The following is a 10,427-nucleotide window of genomic DNA, read 5'->3' as shown; positions in this document are numbered from 1 at the left end:
AGGCTCAATCAGCACTGCCAATGAGCAATTATCCTTATCAATGCCATCTGCCTTGAGCAGGCAATGGTTAAATCTTGTGGGTGGTCCAAATCCAACAGGCAGTCTAGCCACGGAATCTGGTTTTGAGTCATAATGAAACTTATAGCTGTTGCTTCATGTGTTCAGTCCTGGTAATGGGCTACAAATCTTGGTTCTGTTGTGGAACCAAGGTATACCTACCTGCGAGAAGATATATACATATGTATTTCTCATATTGAGGTGAACTATCCTTAAAATAAAACTCTGGAACCTTCTGGGTTACTAGCTGGCTTTCCCCACAGCACATCAATTATGAGAGACCTACCTGTGTCTTAGGTGTCTGGACCGGAAAAAAAGTGTGTGTGTGGGGGAGTTGTGAAAGGAGCAGAGGGTGTGACCGCTTCTCTGATGACTAAGATAGAGCCTTTGTAGGAGTTGGTCCACTAATAATGTGCCTCCTGTTGTAGCTCGTGCTGCCTGCAATCCCCCCACGCTTTTTAAGCAAACATTAATTTTGAATGTCAGGGTGCACAGAGTTGTTCTCTGGGGCTGGGCTAAATTTGACTCTGTGGGAGAATCAACCTAGACTTCCAACTGTGGTCAGCTCAGCACAGTGTGTGGTGCAGGGCTGGTTTTCCGTGTGTGCCCAGCGGATTTGTATGAGTCTCACCCAGAAATGAGAGGTGCCAGATAGAGTGATGTCTTGCCCAGACCTATGGCAGCAACATAGGGTAATCCAAAATTTTAATTTAAGAAGATCCTGAGATGATGCCGCATGATGAGGTGGCTCGCCATCTGAGGAAGCCAGGATGGAGGGTTGAGGCTTCAGCCCAGTTTGGGAAGAGTGACTTTGTAGTCATTTAAAGGCATCAGGAAATCTACCTCAACAAAACCCAAGAGGATGCTGGGTATCTGATGTCAGAGTTGCTGCCATATGCCATATGCAGGTGAGAGAGTACTCTTTAATGATTGAGTCATCTGAAGCTGACCCCTATGTTTAAATGCTGACTCAGCTTCGGCAGTGACTAAACCAAGACTGCCAGAAAGAAGGGCAGAAGGTCTCCCTCCTCCTCAGGGGCACAGGGGGAAGACGATGTTCTTCATGCAAAGCTGGCTGTTCACATGAAGTCTCTCTTGGAATAAATGATCCTCCAGGTAAAGCTCATGGAGGTAATCTCTGGCCTTTCCTTTGGTTTGAAGAGAACTCATTATGTGTTTGCCCAGCAAGTGTTATTTCAGATATCACGTGGCTATGGACCAGTAGCGGATAAACATCTCTGTCCCTGCACAGGGGGGGGGGCGCACGCCGGGGGGGGCGGGGGGGACATGGGGGGGGCATGGGGTGGGGGTGGGCGGGCGTTATTTTCAGGAGGTAAAAAGGTTGAACACATATCCTGATCCTATTGGTTTCTGGCACACTGTATTAGTCTGCTGAAGAAAACAACAACAAAAACTCTAAACCCGTAACAAAATGATCAAGGCGGGATCAATCTATAAAGACAGTTAGATTTGTCTAAGTAAAAATCCTGCAGGGGAGGACTGGAGACACGGCTCGGCCTCTAAAGGCTAGATTCATGACCAAGAGTTCTTCAAGCGTGGGATCTGGGGGCTACATCTTTGTTTGGTGGCCTTCTTCATTTGCAGAACCCTGAGGTGGCCCTTGGAAAGGGAAATGAAATACCTACGACTGTATATGTCTGCTTTCTTCTAAAGCAACGAGGCTTTAGTCAATGGGGGGGGGGCTGAACTCTAGTGACCTTGATCAGATATAATCCTTTTCAAAGGGCTCACTTCTAAACACCGACTGGATCAAGTCTCCACTCTGTTAATACCAAGAACACGTGGCTTTAGGGAGGCAAGCCTTCTAGGACAACGATGCAACTGGAGGTCACGATGTTAAGCAAAACAAGCTTCACTCAGAAGAATAAATAACACATTTTTCTATATGTGGACACTAGAAATTGTGTGTGTGTGTGTGTGTGTGTGTGTGTATATGTATGTGTGTATGTGTGTGTGTATATGTGTGTATGTGTGTGTGTGTATGTGTGTATGTGTGTGTGTGTGTGTATGTGTGTGTGTTAGGAAAGTAGAAAAGAAACCTTGAGAGAAAGGAAGAGAGATTAAGGGAGGGGTGGGTGAGGGAAAAGTGGGAGAGAATGGAACACATGTGATATCATGGATTACATGAAAGCAGAGAGGACACGGCTTGTGGGGAGATCAGCAAGAGTGGAGTGAGGAGCTGGGGAGGGTAGTGGAAGAGGGAGACGGATAAGAACACAGTAAAATGATGCATGTGTAGAAAATGCCATAATGAAACCTATTACTTTGTGTGATAACTTAGCTTCCCCCCCCATTTATTTTATGTGGGTGTGTGTTTTGCTTGCATGTATGTCTGTGTATCACATGTGTGCCTTGTGCCTGAGGAGGTCAGAAGAGGGCCCTGGATCTCCTGGAAGCTGAGGCATGGATGATTGTGAGTCACCACGCGGGTGCTTGGAACCAAACCTGGGACTTCCCGAAGAGCAACAAACACTCCTAACGGATCCATCTCTCCAGCCCCTTTGGATGCTAGTTTTAAAGACAGTAAATAAAACTTTTTTTCTGCCTCTTAAAACAAAACTCTTGTGTGTGAATTTGGTGGTGGTGGGGTGAACCACTTCTAAACCACAGTTAATAGTGAGTTGCTTCATGGCAGCTGGTGACCATTCTGTGTTTTCAGTATTATTTGTAGCCTGGGATGACAAAATTGTGTTCACCCTATATAGTGGCCCTGTCGGTACCCACAGGGTATAAGCCCTGTCAGACATCCCTACAGGTTACAGCAGTAGAGTTTGATTGTCAGAACCAAATGTTAGTGCTGCACACAGAAACAAGGGAAGGGCCTTAGCTGCTGTCCGCTGGCAAGGAAAGCAATACAAACAGTGACACATTGGGGCCGTCTACAGCAATGGCTTAAACAAAGCCACTACCTAAAGGGATAGATTCAAATTTAGGAAAGACCCGGTCCCAGAAGCACATGTTAAAGCAAATGCTAAAACACACCATAGAGCAAGATGGATCAATCTTTCCCACAGAGGTGCATGGCATTAGTGCGTGGTAAACAGATTTGTATTTTGTTAGGCTCTGGCTTGTTCTGTGGGTTTCACACAGACATGGACACCGCACTTAGCTCTGGGCTGGGGAGAGTGTCTTAGCACATATGAGACCTTGAGAATTCTATAATTTTTGATCCTGGGTTTAACCTCAATCAGGCTGTTTGAGCTGGCCCATCATGGCAGAGACGGAAGCATGTTTCCCTCCAGAGTGCCCCTTGCACAGACCTGGAGGAGGGGCTGATGGATGATATTGCGTGTGTGATGTCTATAGGCATGATGCTGCTTTAAATAGGAAGCTGTTTGTTCATCCCAGATGCTTCTAGTTGTTATGGTCTGCATCCTTACATTTTCCAAATATGGTTGTGAAGAAGATGGGTACATATTCTTTCTGTTTTGAAGCAAAGGTTTCTTGGACCAAGGACTGTATTGCCAACGAGGATGTTAGAGCGGGTCTCTTGGCAGTTCACTTATTTCTTTCTCTATCCTGTGTCATCCAGGGAGTGTCAGAGGCCATATGATGCTTCTGAGCTTCTACAACATTCTTTTTTATATTTGGGTCTCTGATTTAGCCCACAGATAACTCCCCAGTGGCAGCAAAAGCTGCACAGTTATTCCAGCCTGGGGCAGTGCATAAGAACACTCAGAGACTGGAAGTTTTCTTCCAGTGGTCTATTATGGCTTTGGCTGATTCCATTTCTCATTGATACCCCTTAGAAAACGTGTAGACCTAAGCTCAGGAGACCAGGGAACTATTGGCAGTAACAAAAGACTCAAGCCCCTTTTGTGGCTGCCAGGCTCAGAAGTAGCAAAGTTTGATTCTGAAAAGAAAACAAGAAAGATGTGAGATCCCGGGAGAAGTTTGGTACTTACCCAGTCGCTTTCCAGATTGAGGAGTCCGAGGCTCCAGTGACACCACTGGCATTGCAGTTGGGGGTAACAGGAACACTGACACCAGCTCTTCTGATTCCTACTAAACTCTTTCTACTTTGGATCACTTGAAACTGCTACTGGGGAGCGAGATACAAGCAACATATGTGTGGGCAAAATATCCCATCCCGGGGTCTCATGGTGATATGTGGGAGAGTGCCCTGGAGCGTGTAAATACTAAGACTGTTATCATAGACAGAGGAAGCCGATCAGTGTCTGACAGAGGCCAGGAGAGGAAAGGACTGGACGTTGTTTATGGCGAGCAGAGCTCCAGCTTTGCAAGGTGAACAAATTCTGCAGATAGGTGACACTGCAGTGGGAAGCTGGGTAGTAAACACTACAGAGCTGTACATTCCAGACTGGCTACGATGCTCAATTTTATTGGATATGTTTCACTACAATTGAAGAGAAGCCAGGCTCAAATTCCTAGGTTAAAGTATGAGTCAATTAAATTAGAATCTCTGTGTGGACATGTGTACTTTTAAAAAATTTCTCCAGGAGAAATCAGATGTGTGTTGGGAGTGGGGTGAAAACCAGTGGATCAGAGGCAGGTTGCACAGTCTTAAAGTGGTGTGGAAAGAATGGAATAACGGGGGAATACAACAGGCCAGACAGTCTGAAGGGAGGAAGCAACATCAGTGACGGGTTACTATGGGAAAGAGGAACTTGTTTCCTGGCCTAGACACACTGTGAACCACACGAGATGTGTCAGGAGTGGCATTGGGAGGGTGACAGTTTATTTGATTTGATGGTGATACACTTGGCTAAACAACGCTTATAGGCAGCTAGGAATCTGCATATTTATAATTATCCATCCATTTCTGCCATAGGAGTCCAAGCTCCTTTGTGCCTTAAAAATAAAAATTTACGGGGACAGTGGAATGAGCCAGAGGGCGAAGGTGCTTCCTGCACAAATCTAACAACCTGAGTTTGGTCGTTTGATCCCACAGTTGAAGAAGGGAACTGACTCCCAAAGGTTGTAGCCTGTGCATCTGCATGCACATCCATGCGCGCGCGCGCGCGCGCGCGCGCGCGCGCACACACACACACACACACACACACACACACACACACACACACCCCTCTACACACATTCACTTCTACAATAAAAAAAATCACAGATGAAAACAAAACTATTTATTTTGTTAGTTAAAAAAAATTTTTTTTTAATTGACAAGACTTGACCTATTTAAACCCTACAACATAATGAATTGATGTGTGCATACACTATGCAATGATGAGCACATATTTAAGAAATGTGTGTCTGCGTTGCCCAGCTATACCTCATAACTTGTGCTTATTCATTTTGTGACTAAAATTTGTCACCCTTGACCACATTTCTATGCTTCACTCACTCCCTAGTGTCAGGGCTGTTTCACGCTCTGACTCCTTGAGTTAGTCCCTTTGGAATCCACCTATAAGTGAGCTTGTATGGTGTTTGCCTTTCTCTGTCTGGCTTATTTCACTTGACCCAGTGTCCTCCAGGCTGGTCCGTGTCACAGATGGCAGGATTCCTTTCATTTTCATGGCTGGATAATATTCCAATATAGACATACAAGATCTTGATTGACACTCAGGCTTTGACAAGAGTTGGCAAGTGTAGAAAATGTTTCGGTGAACACAGGGGCACAGAGATGATTTTCTTTGGCTATTTTTATTCAAAGGGTAAATACATAAAAGGCAAAAGGGAGAAAAATTTCCTAGTGGGCATTATATCTTACAGAGAAAAATATATGCTTAATTTTGAGTTCTTCTGAAAAATATATGTGGTAAGAGAACCCGGTCTGATGCTCCTTTGCTTACTGTCAGAGGACTCCATGTCTCCCTGTCAGGGCTCTCTCAGAAAGCCAGTGGTGAATGCATTCACACTAAAGTGATAGAAACTTCACAGGTTCTGCCTTATAGTGATGTTCAAATTGTTAAGACAAATTGAACCAGACAAACAGCTATTTGATGTAAAATAATAAATTTTATTTTATTACTGATCTATCAGACACTGTGGATAAGATCCCCATTGTCAATTTCTGGGAAGGCATTGAGGAATGCTACTCTGCTAAGGTGTTCAGAGCTCACGAGGGATGTGGTGACTCTCATGGACCCAGGCAGGTCCAATGGGAGGAGGGTGGTGGCAAGCCACATGTGTGGTCCAGCCACCTAGACAAATTAGTGCAATGTTAAGTATGCCACCTTCCTGTGTCACTGACTTATGTTGAGCAAAGCGGAGTCATGGTCCCCACTTCACAGAGCATCCAGGACACAAAGTCTTCCAAGACAGGCTCAGAAACTTTCCCAGAATGTTTTCTTCCAAAGCCTGCGCTGAGGGGCTCCTGGCCGCATGCTATGACGTAATGTTGTCGTCATGCTTATTTTGGGCAATTTAAACAGGAAAGCCCAGGCTACTCCTGAAAAGCTCTGACGAAGCATGCAAGGTTAGTGGGTTTTTATATATCACAGAATCTGTCGAGGGGAGGGGAGGGACAGACTGCGGAGTGATTGGAGGTGGAATAGAAATAGCTTCTGGGTGCTATTTACACACTGCACCGTGTGCAAATGGTTTGTTGTGTAAATGGTTGGTTGTCCTTTTTATGCACGCGGCTTCATTTGCCTTAAAGGAGACACAAGCTATAAAGTAACAGAAGACTCCAGGAGCTCTACAAATGTAGGGAGTAATCATTTTGAAAACATTCATCTGAATCAGGGCGGGTTCATCGTGACGACACATCTCTCTGCTTGTGAAAACTGAAAGTATTACTATGAAAATATGAAATATGAAAATAAACTTAGCAATTCAAGTTACGTTCATTTCAGTAAGCAGTGCACCGATGTCAGGTGGCAAATGTAAAAAACAAACACAGCAAAGATGACATGTGTGAAATAGTCAGTCATGCCTCTGGCCTTCCAATGCTCTGTTTTCATTATCCCCTTGAGAAACTCATATCAATGCTGAGATAAAGCCCATTGCAGTCTGCAGACCAGGTGTTGCTAGGGGCTCACACGTGTTTCCACTGGCTTATTTTACAGGAGGCAAGTGTGTGTGTGTGTGTGTGTTATGTGTGTGTGAGAGAGAGAGAAAGAAAGAAAGAGAGAGAGAGAGAGAGAGAGAGAGAGAGAGAGAGAGAGAGAAATGCCTATGACAAATTTAATTGCTCAACAAAGAACTGTAAAACACTTAAATGACCAATATTTGGGATGGGTTGTGTTAACCATCATGCACAGCCATTAAGAACTCTGTACCCAACTTCTTGAATCCCAGTTTTAAGTATATTGCTCTCTTTCCTTTTTTCCCCCAGAAGAGGTCTGGAAATCCAGAGAAGGTCTTGGTGTGTAGTCTAGACAGGGCCTGTACTTGCTGCGTTGCCTACACTGGCCTTAGACTCTTGATTCTTCTGTCCCAGCTTCCTGAATGCTGGGTTATAGGCAGGTCCAGTTTTTTTGTGTGATTTTTAAAAAATTTTTTAAACATTGTGTGTGTGTGTGTGTGTGTGTGTGTGTGTGTGTGTGTGTACAACAATATACATGTGTGGAGGTCAGGACAGCTTGCAGGAGCCTGCTCTCTCTTCCTACCATGTGAATAGACCCTAAGGATTCAACTTGGCCATGAGGTTTGGTGGCAGGCACCCTCACCACTGAGCCATCTGCCACACTAAACATGATTTTGAATAGCCACCGTACACGTGCTTACTGTTAGCTGGATGGGAAACTGTTCCTTGTATTCTTTTCAACAGAAGGCTGACCTTGTCACAGCACAGAAACCAAGAAACCAGAGCGGACCCTTGGCTGTCTGGCTTAGATGCTGTGCAGTTTGTGTTCTCTGTGTGTGGAAAGACCCAAGTGTTGACTGCAAGTTTGGAAAAAGTGAAAAAGCACCTTAGACTGTTTCATTTTGTTTACTTTTGTTTTGTTTGTTTTTTTCCAGACAGGGTCTCTCTGTGTTAGCCTTGGCTGTCCTGGACTCACTTTGTAGCCCAGGCTGGCCTCAAACTCACAGCGATTCGCCTGCCTCTGCCTCCTGAGTGCTGGGGTTAAAGGCGTGTGACATCATGCCCAGCTTTTGTTTACTTTTTAAAATCCTCTCCAAAGCGTGGCTAAAGTTTTAAAGCTCACATTGAACATCAGAAAGGACAAATGGGCGTCTCTTTTGGTTAAATCAACGCATCCTTTTGAAGTACCACTCAATGCCCAACTGCTCTCTAGTCTGGACAGAGTAGTGATATTCAAGAAAAAGTGAATAAATCTAGCAGTGGTGAGAGGTGCACATGATTACATACATATTGTTTCTGTACTCAAAAAAGAAAACTAGATAGGAAAATATCACTCATCTCAGGAGAAAAATAGGGTAGAGATGACAACTTGGGGACTTCATGATATTTTGTCTGTGTGCACGTTGTCAGAAGGCAATTTGTCTACGCTGGAAGACAATATGGTTTGGCTGACTAAACTGTGGAGCGATGCAAGCGATAGGCAGTGATAAAAATGCTTAGGGGAATTTTCGGGGGTGCTCCAGTGAAGTCTAAGTGCTGTGTGGGTGTAAAGAGCAGACTTCTCTCTCTGCAGCTTTTCTTTTGGGAGGGGGCATGTTTTTCAACACTGAAAGCTGCTGACATTTTTGACACACGCTGCGTGGTTCGATCACAAGTTACGCTGCCACTTGTAAACAGTCTCGATAGTGGAGCATAAACTTGTTTGTGCATGCTTGGGCGTGCTTGCTGGTGTGCGTCTTCCTTTTGAAAGCACATTGAGTATTTTTCTTTTAGAATTCATTGCTCTCTCTCATCTGAGAGCAAAGGGTGAGAAGTCAGGAACTGGCTTATTTCGAGGAAAAAAATTGAAGGATAATTCAAGCATCTCTCAATCTAACAGAATTTTCTAACTAGCCACTACCATGCCAAAAATTCTGACCAGAGATGTTTCTTGCTTCTTCTTTTTTTGTTTTTTGTTTTTGTTTTGTTTTGATTTTTTGTTTTTGTTTTTTCGAGACAGGGTTTCTCTGTGTAGCCTTGGCTGTCTTGGACTCACTTTGTAGACCAGGCTGGCCTCGAACTCACAGTGATCCGCCTGCCTCTGTCCCCGAGTACTGGGATTAAAGGCGTGCGCCACCACACCCGGCTCGTTTCTTGCTTCTTACCACTCAAGTGTGAGAGCGTGTAGGCGTACTGCAGAGACCTGTGGCTTGCGTCCTTGTCAGTGCCTTCACTGGGAAGGCAAGGCTTTGGGGGAAGGGGGGGGTGCCTAAGAGAGTTTTGTGCACATCAAAAGAAGATGTAAGCTAAGCAAGCGCTTGGCATCGTGAGGGCTAGCGATGGGCTTGCTGAGCTGCTGCGGCTGCATGAGAAGCAAGAAGAGGAGAAGAAGCAGTGTGACATCTGCTCCCCTCCCCGGCTTCATGCACCCTGCACGGTTGCTAGTCTGTACAAAAGGAAGCTAGGTCAGCCATTGCCCAAGCCGACTCCTCCAAGGGGTCAGCGAGAGAAACCTAAACGAGACAGTCAGATGTGGTGGGGACCACATACTGAAAAGGCTTTTCAAAGCATCAAGTCATCTGCTTGACTGGGGTCCTGAGGTCAGAGTGAAATTAGGTAGAGGGGTGGTGGTGCCGGGTGAAGGGACTGTTTGTGACAACACAAGTGGTCGGAGTCTGAGCACATTACCTTTGCTGTCCTGTGATGTGCCCACAGTGAGATGACCACACTGTGGGGTTGTTCAGACTTTGGGTTATGAGTCTGCCATGGACGTCCTGCAGACAATAAGGGGAGAGAAACGTGGACTCCTGAGCCATCACATTCTCAGGCTTGGGGTCACTGCCCCAACAAGCTAAGCTCTGCCACCCATCTCCAGTGGGCCAGTTAAAAGAGCCAAAATAACAGAGAAAAGCAAAAACGAAGATTTATTCAATGATTAGCACAGTGGGAAGAAGGACAAAGAGACCCACCGACCCTCTTCCAGCCCACCTTTAGGGCACTGAAGTGAGGTTGAGGTTAAAGTAGAGCCCAGAGCGACACGTTTAAGCAGTTCCTAGTCAAGGTGTGGTCGCACTTATCACTGGCCACAGTCTAAATGTTCCGTTGCCATATCTTCCCCACTGCCAGGGGCTACAGGGTTCCTGTAGATGGCTCAGTCACAATATCTGGATCAAAAGAACTGTTAATCCATTGCCATGCGTGACCACGTGTTGTCGAATCCAGGCCAGGTAAAGCCGCTGCCCGTCAGTCAGAGTCTTTTCCACCTTTGTGTTATGTTTCAGGGCCTGACCAGCTGTCATCAAGGAACAGGAGCCATCAGCACAGAAATGCCAGGAGGCTGTAGCTTCTTTTTTTTTTTTTTGTCTTCCTCCCCCCCCCCCCACTCTCTTTTTCATTCTAATGACACAAATAACACGAGAAAGCTGAG

Source organism: Acomys minous (assembly GCF_964271855.1).
Source record: "Acomys minous genome assembly, chromosome: 18".
Lineage (NCBI taxonomy): Eukaryota > Metazoa > Chordata > Mammalia > Rodentia > Muridae > Acomys > Acomys minous.
This window is presented reverse-complemented; position numbering follows the sequence as displayed.